We start from the raw sequence: 12,184 nt of genomic DNA, 5'->3' as shown, positions 1-12,184 counted from the left end.
TGGATTTAAATGCATGTGCATGCATGTAGAGACATGAAAAAGGTTTCTGACCATTTTACACAGGAAGTCTGTCACTTTGCTGGATGGGGCTTGATTGCAGCTTGTGTTTTCAGCTCCAGCTCAACACCCATTTCCTGACTAGTGAGACAGCATGGCCAAAGCAGCTGCATGCAGAATTTTCTTTTTACTCGGAAAGCAAGCCCCCTCTGTTTTAACTCCTTCCAGTTCTGAATGCTCTGTGCTTTGCTAGGACCGATTGTGGGGTTTTGTTTTCTTCTTCTACAAATCCCTGTAAACACAGCTGTATTCAGTAATGGCAAAAAATTCTATCCTGTAAATAGAAATCTGATCAATTTAATCAAAATAAATGTATCCCAGATGACTTTGAGACCAGCTGGCTACCACAGGCTTCAGATGCTAAATGCTCAGTGGAGATGAATACAGTGTTATATTTACATGTTTCAGAATGCCGGGATCAGCCTATAATTTGCAAAAAGAAATTATTTTCTAAGGAGGAGAGGTGGTCCTACCAGCTCACAGCTAAGATGGCTAGATACAGGTGTAAATGCTCTTCATGTGATTTGGAGATTTGCAGTGTTGCATTTCAAAAGGCATGTGCCATGAGGCAGAGTATGGCCGTTGTCAGTATGGAGAATGCTCGCTTCTAACTTGCTGTTACGGAGAGCCGAATGCCCTCCAAGTAGCTTCTAGTGAGGTTGAGGGCAGGCACTTGAGGCTTGTTGTAGATTCAAATGTGAGGACTGGGGTTCTCCAACCCCAGTTCAGTGGAGTCAGCTCAACCCTGGGGGTGAGGAGCTTTCCCAGTTGTCATGGGGAGCTCTTCTGGGACGCCTGTCTGGCCCTTCCACTGTTTGTTACTATTTCTACAAAGGCAGCTCTGTGTGTTGGATTATGTTTGGCCAGCTGTTGGTGCATTCCTGCGGGTGGGGCTGGGTGAGGATCTTATTACTGTACTTTCAAACTGTAGATCTGTGTGCAGGGATAGTACAGAAGGAAAGGAAAAGCAGTAAGTTACAGAATCTGATCATTCTTACCTCTTTCTCCAGATAGTCCTAGAGTGAATCCAGAAAGGCTTTAAAGTGAAAAGAGGAAAGAGAGAGTAAGTGATTGGGGGTGGGTGGCATGAGGAGAAGAGAATGAAACAGAGCAAGCGCACAAGAGAAAAACAGCCTTAGAACTTCAAAGCTGCATAGACAAGCAGAATGTCACCAGCTTGTAATTAGCGGTTCATGGTTGCGTCAGTGACTGTATCTGTCCAAGAATAACTATGTGATGTGTGCCACAAAGTGAAGAAGATAGTCATAACTAAGTTATCAAACCCAGTTCAAACAAGGGCAAATGGATTAAGAAATTTTCTGTTTGTAAATCAAATACTGATGGATTATACAAATAAGACTTACTGAATTCTGTATAATTGAAGGCTGAATTATCAATTTATCAGGGGGGATATGTTCATTTAATGAAACTGTGAACGCTTAAACATGCAAAGTAATCATGTGAGAAAATATCAATGCAAGCTCTATCAATACAAGACGTTTTACTAAATAGCCAAAAATGGCACTGCCAGTCTCCTATCTCTGTATCCACACATAATTTTGTTTGTTTTTGTGCATTTCAATAGAGAGAAGTCAAAAGTGACATTCAAGTGAATAGGGTAAATTAAATTCTAAAATTCCCACTTTCGAATTTAAAAAACAACTAAGGAGTTTTGATTTATGGTGATCTCCCAAGTTTAAACCTTGAAGGAGGTTTTGTTGTCTTGAAGCCAAACAGCAGCTTGTCAGTAAACGTTATGGGAAGTCAGCGTACCAGAATTGTTGAGGTTTGAAGGCCACATTCACTTCCCTCCCTTGTCTCTTGTGCTTGGAGATTTGGGTGCTACTGAAGCCTCCACAAAGAGATGGTGGGAGGAGCTGATTGGTCCGTAGGCTTAGAATGTTTACTCTTATTTGTTTTCAGTGCTCCTCCACGGCATTCATTTTCTATTTGTATTTGTGTTCATGCCGCACAATTACTCCTGACCCGCTTTGTTTCTCTGCCCAAAGAGAAGTCAATTTTAGTTCAGCTCTGTGTGTTTAGCTTGCTGGGTAATATGTGCATATGTATTGCATTACCCATGTATGCATTTTTTCTTTTTTTAAAATGTGGATTAGGGAAAATTGTAGCATGGAAAGCTGCATATATTAAATCAATAGCTTTTTGAATCACATGTAATATAATTTAAATATACTCAGTTTGAGGTTGCCAAAACTGACATTGTCTGAGCCCGTTTAATTTACATCTTCGATTTAGTCAAGAAGCGGAACCTGCCAGATCAGAATAGTATTCTGTGCACCCAACAGGGTGGAAGACATTATTTTGTTTGTGTTAGTTCAAACAGCTGGTCATTAATGCAGTCCCCATTTCTAGAGCGAAGTGCTGCTGGACATGAATGCCTGCCTGATTAATGCTGCCCCTCCGAGGGTCCTTCACCCAGCAGTCATGCTCGCAGCAGAATAATGTAGCATGATGTGATTGCACTCTAACAGGATAGTATGTCATTGTGTCACCAAGCAATTGAGGTTATTATGGGGCAGGGCAGACAGACGGGACAGTGGGGTTACTAGACCGTAGCATTTTTAGAAATACAGGCCTGACCTACTTAGAGTTATTCTCTCTGGCTGGCAGCTGCATGGTACATAAAGTCTCCTGATAGGCTGAGGCTGTTGCTAGGGGGAATTAGCATGAATTTTTCCACACACAGACTCAGTGGCTGAATGATAAAAGCTGACTGGAATTAAAGAGATTTGGTTTAGTATTATACAGATTTATCTGCCTCCTTTTCTTTCTCAAGTGCAGAGAAAGAGTGCAAAACACAGATTTTGTTTCCATTTGTTCTTTGACCTTCTTGTTCCTCCTCCTCCCCTCAAGATGCATGAGGGGAGGAGAGTGGGGCAGTTATGAAATTTTGGTTAATCTCTCACTGTTGGGGGTCATTGAAATGATGTTGCAAATTGCAAGATATTTAAGCTTAAAAACTGTTGGGAATGACTAACAGAAGGTTAGATTATTTTTCCTCTTCTGCGCACTAAGCTGTTTTGAAGTTGGGCATGCATCTTTCATGCACTGTATATTTAAACTCTCTTTCCCTTTTGGGCTTGAACAAAACATTTATATAAATTCTTTTCTATCCAAACAGATTGAAGCTTGCAATCTCTGGCTTGTTTAAAATGAGGTGGTCAGGATTCCAGATTTAGACAGGAAAAAAATATATATATATACCATTTTTGTTATTACAAAATATTATTTTCTGGGCTATTGTGGGTTTGACTCTCTTTTCAAAAACCAGCCTGATGTAGATGCTTATGGATGAAACTTAACTGCTCCTACCCTACCCTGTTGGCTTCACAATGTATAGGAAAACATAGGTTTTTCTCCAGAAGAAAATCTGCCTGCAGAATATATCTGGAGGTTGTTTTCCTTGTTGCTGACATATGCACTGCATATAGACAACTCACATAATCAATTTTATAAGATGACCCATTTTTTTCCTTCTCGTGGATCTCCAAGTGTCTGTGGCTTTTAGTAGATCTTTTCTAGAGGAGGAGTTTTGATAGATCTTTTTAAGGTAATCTGAAAAGCCATCAGGAGAAAAATTAAAGCAACACATATTCAAGAATACTTTAATTTTTCTTGTTCTTAATTATATGCTCTCTATATTTAAACTGCAATTTCTTTCTGTTACCTTTTATTGCTGAAAGTAGTGATTATCTTTGCCTTTTAGATTTGAAATAAATTTTTGTGAGAACACCCTGGGATATCACAAGTAAACAAGAAGCTGGGCTACATAAAGGAAACGAATAACAGAGATTCTTGTAAACTTGTCACATCAGATTTTTTTTTTTTTTTTTTTTTTTTGTTGGCCACATGAAAAAGGCAAGAGAAAATTTAGGTGTAGCTTTTTCTTTTCATTTAGATTTTTAAAAATATTTAGAACTATTTAGATACATAATGCTTTTAAACAGTGATTTCTACTTATACCAGAGAATACAGTCAAAACAAAATAAAACAAATCCTCTCATGGTGTCAGAGCCAAGAAATCTATCAATCATGTGTATATTTTTTAAATCCAGGAGTGTTTACATTCAGCATATAAATCTTATCAAGCTAAAATAGAGTATATTTTCTGATGTAATTGATAGATCATACCCTCACTAGCTTTGAGAGTCCCCATATAAACATTTATTGTAAAGGTTTGCAACTACACTAGCAATCTTTCTTAATTGAATAAAATGTCAATTTATATTTGTGGAATAAAAGATTACCTTGGTGTACTGCTCCTTCCAAAATGAAGCAATTTCTTTGTTGTTTTAACAAGTGAACATTTTTTTGGTTTTCTTTTGCAGTATTTATTTTGCTTAGGTCAATGGACAATTATTTAAATATTTAAATGCAAATACACGGAAATAAAATGTCACTTTAAAAATCACTTAAGAAAGGAAAAGTGTCAACATACTTTTATTAACATGTGGCTAATTTATATGTAAAGCACAGGCTGTTTCCAGGTACCCAGTCGAATCAAATGTTTATTGTTTGGTGAAAAATAAATTGATCACATTATAATAGTTAAATGTAAGTCTTATTTGGTTGTTTAGGTTGCTAAGAATTTCCCATTGTTTTTATCCATTACCAGGGAGGTAAGTATTCAATAAGTCAAAAAGAAAAACAAAGCAAGCATATTTTAAAATGCCATTTATGCTGACTTAGCTAAGCTTAAGCTTATACTTAAGCTTGAGTCCTAGATATTCACTCAGACAATGTATGTTATAGTATTCATTTCATACTTTGCCATTCATTAAAACACCAAAGGAGCAATCATCCTCACTCATTGCATCAATCATTTATTTATTAGGTATTTATTTTCTGCTCACACATGAGGCTAACTTCTCTAGTTACAAGGTTCAACATAGACCAATGGGGTTTTGGTGGGATTGGTGGGTAAACAAAAAAGGAAATATAAGCAGTTGATTGTTGTGGGCCACCAAGCGCAGGTGAATCTTGTGTTGGATAGTTTCCCTGACTATGTTCTGTCTGACACCTAATGTTACTTAGTCCTTACAACTCTGGGGATGAGCTGGTGCCCTTATTATCAGATGCTTGGAGATGATCAGCTCTCCTGATGTCACAGAGAAGATATATCTCTTCCAAACCGTCTCAACACTTTTATAATATTTAAAGATCTATCAATAAGTCAGAACGTGCCTTTTGTGAAGTCGTAAAAGCATAATGTAACCCAGTGATTTTTGACATCGCTGTTAAAATGGGTAATAGTATCTCAACCAGAATACCTGAAGCGCCCGAACTGTATACTGCCTGAGACCTTATCAGATTCCCTCAGCCTGATGCCTCCAGGGTTTCGTTTTTACCAGGCTCCTGTCTTACTGGAGCAGTCATCACCTGGTGGTATTCTTTAGTCTGTTTCCCCACGAGTCTCTAACCCATTCTTCATCTATGTGCCAGGGACACAGAAGATGTTTCACAGACATTAGTTGATTAGCAAATGAATGAATGAGTGAATTGATGAGTATCCAGAAGACAGATGTTAGAGAAGAATAATGAAGTCTTCTATCTGTGAATGTATCAATGGCATAGGGCAGGGATCAACAAAGTTTTTCTATAAAGGGCCAGATAGTAAATACTTTAGGCTTTGTGGACAGTATGGTTTCTATAGCAACTACTGAACTTGGCTGGTGTCGCTAAAAAGCAGCCATAGACAATAGTAAATGAGTGAGTATGGCTGTGTTCCAATCAAACTTTGTTTACAAAAAGAGGCAAGGGGCTGGATTTTGCCTGTAGGTTATAGACCCCAAGTAGAATCATTACCTTTGATATTTTGAGGGTGTGATTTACACCTATAGGTTTACTGAAGATCAGTGTATTAAAAAAAGAGGAAGATTTCAAACCAATAAAAATTAAGAATAAGTGTTGGATAAATATTAGTTATTTGTGATGAGAACTCAGTGCTAATCAACCACATTTTCTTCTCTCACTGATGACACAGATGGAACAATTTATTTTAAAACTCAAAGATGAAAGCAAGGATTGTTACTCTTTCTTAAAATATAATGGTATTGTATTGCTCAATATGTAAAAACGAAGAATGGAAAATTTTTACCTTCAGAATTATTTTTTTTAGTGTTGGTTGCCCAGTGGTAAAGAGGAAGTCCAGCCTCTTTGTTTGAAGAAGGGCACAAAATGTAAAACGTGTGAAGTGGTAACTCTGGAAACACGGCTACTGTGCCTCATGTTATCTTTTGCATATTCTTTTAAACAGTGTAAATACTGTGCTATTGCAATAAACTAAGTCAGATCTTTCCTTTGTCCTATCTCTCCAGTCCCTTCTGCAATTGTAGTAATTAATCTGCAACTGTAGAGGTTCTGGACGAACCCTTTTCCTCCTTTCTCTTGCTCTACTTCAGCCCTTTCCTTGCCTTTCTCCTTTGTTGTAGGGCAGCTGGTGTTGGCCTTTTATGTTGGTGAATGGTGTTGGAGGCAGTAAACCAAGATGGATCGTGCTCTAAAAACCATGGGCCTGGGAATTAGGCAACCTTGTGTGTACATCTCACTCCTGTATCCACCAGCTGTGGGACTGGGGATACTTCAGTGAACTTCCCTAAGCTTGAACTTCCTCATTCATAAACCAAAGGTGATGCTAATACTTACCGTGCAGAGGCTTTGTGAGGGTGAGATGAGATTATGAACATAAAGCCTTCCTAGAACTTTCTAAATATGCAGCATAATTTCATTGCAGTGCTGTGACTCCTACTACCGCTCTTGTTTTTATAATTGGGAGTTGTCCTGCCATCAGAGAAGTGTGCATTAGGCTTTGAGATCTTGGTGGCATCCTTAGGGGTAATTCTCCTTAATGAGAGGCATTGCCAAGAGCATTTATTTTGGGGAGTTGGGTATCAGAAGTCCTGAAGCCGAGATATTTCAAGCCAGTATATTTCAAGGAATTGTGTTCTTGCTGTTTCACCTCTAATTTTGTTGTTGTTGTTGTTGTTGTTGTTGTTGTTGGCTTGGTGTGTTTTAGCATATACTTTTAGGATTGTCCTAGAGATACAGTTTGTTTCTTGTCTGTTTTTAGAGTAAGACCAAAGACAGATAGAGCAAAAAGGGCTGCCCCTCTACCCTAAGGCTGTGATTTCCTTATTTTAAAACTGTGCTCCAGGCTGATCTTCTCCAGAAAATTTGTCCTGATTAACTGACTTGGGAGCAACACATGCTCACAAACATTCATCAGTCTTCAGCTGACTTTGTGTCCAATGATTTTTTTAAAGCACATTTGTTCATCATCACCTAACTAACTTTTCTATCATTTCCAGGCCTCTTATGTTCCCCCTGAAGTTTTTATGGCCCCAAAATGTGGCCGAGGTTGTCCTCTTATGTAAGTGCCCATGAGCTCACAAAGCAAAGCACTTACTAAACTGTTATTTTTGCTTTTTACCTCTCTAATCACCTCCATTAGACTGCAGATACCAAAGGGCTTACCTTAATATGATATTCCCAGCAACTAGAAGAGCCATAGGCACATTCTAAGTGCTCAATAGATATTTGTATAGGAAATGACTGTCAGAGGCATTTTCATTCTGCATATTCTAATAATTTATATTAAATAAGTCACTTGGAATATTGCTGAACTATTAGTAGTAACTACTACTACTAAATTGATGGTGAAATTAAGGTTAATCTATCCCAGTATTTGTAGAATATCACTTAAAAATAAAGGATTCTATCCACACAATTTTGGAATTAGTAAATGAGAAAATACATATACTATTGTGACTCCTTCTCAGATTGGACCCAACTAATTATACATCTTTGTTTAGACAGCATGCAGCATAGAGATGAAGAACAGAAACCAATTTTTTTTTAAAGCAGCAAGAATAAGAATTATTCCAAAGCAAGAATAATCATTCTTCTTTTGTGGAGATTTCATAAAACATGTATTTTATTCTGTGAGTGAGACACGTTCTTAGTTCTAACAAACCATTGAGAAGCTTATTAAATGAAAAGTGTTCAGGAATCATCAATTGAACATGATGTTTGATATTTTAGCTTGTCTTTATATTTTTCTTAATAAAAAAAATCCTTTAGTTCTCTAACAGAAATGTTAGAAAAATGTTACTTTGATGCTTTTAAGGACCCTTTCCTAACCCACAAGGCTAAAGTATATTAATAACAGAGAGGTGTAAGGCAGGAGGGGTGGGGGTGTAATTGAACGTGTCTGGTCTTCCTGGGGTTTTTTCCTTGCGGCTGCTAGTGGTTACAAATGGCCACGTACCCCAGGGGAAGTGAATGCAACAGCATGGGAGTGAGAGCGTTTTTGTGTTCTCTGCCAATTATTAGGTGTGATTGAATATTTTGAAAGAAGCCAGTACATAAAAATGGACATTTGGCTAGTGCCCGATAGAAGTGATTCTTTTTCTGCCTGTTTTCTTTTCAAATGTGTTTGATATTCTGACTTCAGACTCTGCCTACCCCTCTTGTTATCAGGGGTAGACATCAGTTTTACAAAGGACACTTGATAGATATGGGGTGGACGACATTGGGTTTACAATGTTTTTTCCTTCTCTAGCTACCATATGTCTGTGTTTTCCCTTGTTCTATAGGGAAGCCTTTGCTTCATCTTTTTTTTTCCAGGACTGTAGTAATCAAAGTCTATACCACAAAGGCTCTTGGATTTAGGTTTTAGTTGTAAGAATGAGGAATGCCAATATTGTTTCCCGAGAATGACCACTGATAATATTATGGTATTTTCAGAATAAAAGGCATAACAGAATTTGTAATTGTTGTAATTTTAAGGAAATCTCTTTATACTTCTTTATTGGAAGAAATCTATCAAATTTTGCATTTCATACTTTTAACAGGAAACAATAGTAGTAGGAGCACTGTTTGGTGATCATTAATCTTCACTAGGATTTGAGAACTCTTAATTAAAGAATTATGGAAGGCCTGGGAATTTTTTGGCAACACATACAAATATCAAAAGAGAGAGTCTTCTAGGAAAATATTAATCACTTAGAGCCAATTCAGATAATGGCCAGCAAACAGAATTTGAACATCGCATCCCTCCTTTTGATCAATTCTCCATGTTTCTAATTGTTAGAAATCAGGGGTAGAGGGCTTGTCTTCATTCTGGAGTCCTGTTTAGAGTTTTGAGGAATCACTTTAGCATAAAGGATGGCACTGTATTGTCAGGAATTTGTATTTCCAGGATTCTCTTTAGAATCAATGTGCCAATTTTTGCCTTCTTAGTCACGTGTACAGTAGCAAGGTAAACATGGATTATGGTCTACATGTTTATACAGCTGCTTTTGGGGGGATCAGTTTTTAATTATTAGAAGGAGGACATGACGTATTATATACTCAGTCCTTAAAGGAGCAGTTAGTTTAATTTTCTTTAGATCTATCCATCAGACTCTAAGATCCATGGGGACAAGTCTGTCAGTTTAGCTCATCATTATACGATGCTTGGCCCAGCAAAAATGCCATATACACATCTATTGAATGAATTGGAAGTAAGTGGGAGTAGTGTTAAGATATTTTAAACCAAAATTTTCAATATAAACCAGTAGCTTTCTGTTCAAAATGTAAAAATAAAAAATGCCTATCCATGCAATATAGTTATATTATGAATTTCTCACTTCTTTTGTGTGAAATAAAATTTTCTGAAGAGAAGTATAATTTTAACCATGCTATTGCTTTTTATTATGCTTACTGTTGTAGGATGGTTGCTTATAGAGAAACACTGTTATGGTAGTGATTACTTGAGATTTAACATTTTTCTTCTTTATAAAATCATTCAGTATTTTTTGATTAATTTTTAGAAGTATCCATAAAGAGAGCAGGTGGCACCATTTTTTTCCCTCTGAGTAGAAGAATAACTTAGAAAGGTTATTATGATATAATCATTTGTCTAGCAGGAATTAGAATAAGTATCTTAGAATGGAAGGGACCTTATAAATAATCTAATCCTCCCACTGCCAGTCATTTTGCAGATAAGGAGATTGGGTCATGGAGCGGTTAAGAGATTTGCCCAAGGTCACACAGCTAGTTTTCATCAGAGCTAGAACTATAGCTCACTTTTTTTTCTTGATTCCAATGTTCTGCCCCGCTATATTTTAGGCCTCGTTTCTGTAGTTCAGAAGTGGTCTACATTTCTTATATTTTAGAAGTTATTTGAGCTTGTTCATCACCTAAGAAATGTATCACTGAGAGCTTGCATAGGGAAAATACGAGGAAATACTAATGCCATGCCATAGAAAGTAGCCATAGAAATACTAATGCCATGCCATAGAAAGCACATACATATACAGTAACTTTGGGAGGCTGAGACGGGCAGATCACGAGGTCAGGAGATCGAGACCATCCTGGCTAACCCGGTGAAACCCCGTCTCTACTAAAAAATACAAAAACCTAGCCGGGCGAGGTGGCAAGTGCCTGTAGTCCCAGCTACTCTGGAGGCTGAGGCAGGAGAATGGCGTAAACCTGGAAGGCAGAGCTTGCAGTGAGCTGAGATCCGGCCACTGCGCTCCAGCCTGGGAGACAGAGCCAGACTCTGTCTCAAATTAAAAAAAAAAAAAAAGAAAGAAAATACATATACAGTAGCCTCCAGTACCATATTTTAGTGTGGTAAAATTCAACATACTCCATCAGAAAGTTCATAGACTGCAAACTCGAATTGTGGATTACCAACCTGGCTCTGCTGCTAACTAGCTGTTTGAGCTTAGCTGGATCATTTATCTCTCTAGACAGTGAGAGAATAGCACTTTGATAGTTGCTTGAGGTTGCCTCTAGTTCTGTTGCTCCAATAGTCTATCATTGCCCAGAAAAAGTGATCTTATATTTTTGAATCTGTGCCCAAAATATCTCTTTATTAAATCATGGTCTGTGAACTAGCATGAATGAACAGAAGTCAGTTTCCGGGTGGACTGAAGACATGACAGTTGAAATTATATCATAAGAAACTCTTGCCCTGCTATTGTTTCCCATATTCAAGGAAAAAGGAAAAAAAGTACTAGATGGTGTGCTGTCCAGTATAGTAACCACTAGCCTTATATGGCTATAGAGTACTTGAAATGTGGCTAGTACAAATTAAGATGTGCTGTAAGAAAATACAGTCTGGATTTTGAAAATGTAAAATGAAAAGAGAATGGCAAAATATGTATTTCATTTATTTTAATGCTTATGACAAGGTAAATGATAATATTTTTGATGTGTTGGGTTAAAATGATAGTATTTTGAATGTGTTGGGTTAAAATATGTTATTAGAATTAATTTTTCATTTTACTTTTTAACAAAGTAGCTCCTAGACAATTTAAAATTAAATATGTAGCTCACATGATATTTCTAGTGGACAGCTTACATCTGTACTACAGCTTGACTCCTTTTTAATTTGGAGAATAACTCTTTGTGTCTTAGAAGCCTTGTGAATACCATGGTGTGTTGAGAACACTGAGAATGTGCTGGAGAATACAGGAATGACAGATGACTATGAAATCATTGAGAGGGGTAAGATTCTCATGGTTGAGGTAGGGGTTTCCTTCTGGAAGCTGCTAGCTATGCTCCCACATTTATATTTTAATGTTAATGAGCTTACTTGGAATGCTTACAAGTAACCCAGAGATGGGTACAGTCAGCTACCAATTCACAATCAATCAGCTGATTGAAATCAATTTCCAAGGTCCTTCTAATCTCTACAATGCCAAATGTCTTGCCTTTTAAAGGATTTTTCCTTTTCTAATGCAGTTCACTGGCTTAAAGTAGATTTAGTCTGAAGTTCTTACAATGCCAAAAGACACAATTACCCACAGGATTCATGATGATAGGAAAATTACAGAATTTCAGGTAGAATAGATGGAATAGACACCCTAAAGGATCATAAAGGAGTTATTATAACTTTGACAGTAATACAAAACATTTGAGCAATAACGATTGTAAACCTGTGGGATAACCACCATCATCATAACAAGCTATAGGGCTCTTTGAAAATAACATTGAATTTAAGTTTTGAAAGAATGAATAGAGCACTGAACTGATTATGTTGTTTAGTGTGTGTCAATATTGCCTTAAACTAAGAAAGTGTAACTGTTTATTGAACATAGTAATATTTAGACTTATA

The 12,184-nt window shown here is 37.1% G+C and overlaps 1 protein-coding gene across 24 annotated transcripts in view; it reads left to right on the top strand.

The window, feature by feature from the left end:
* The window catches only part of LOC112426759 (uncharacterized), a 551,288-nt gene that overhangs the window by 485,574 nt on the left and 53,530 nt on the right, over nt 1–12,184 (top strand). The gene's annotated exons all lie outside the window — the stretch shown is intronic.

This window comes from Macaca nemestrina, chromosome 5 (genome assembly GCF_043159975.1).
Source record: "Macaca nemestrina isolate mMacNem1 chromosome 5, mMacNem.hap1, whole genome shotgun sequence".
NCBI classification, from domain to species: Eukaryota; Metazoa; Chordata; class Mammalia; order Primates; family Cercopithecidae; genus Macaca; species Macaca nemestrina.
This window is presented reverse-complemented; position numbering and strand designations above follow the sequence as displayed.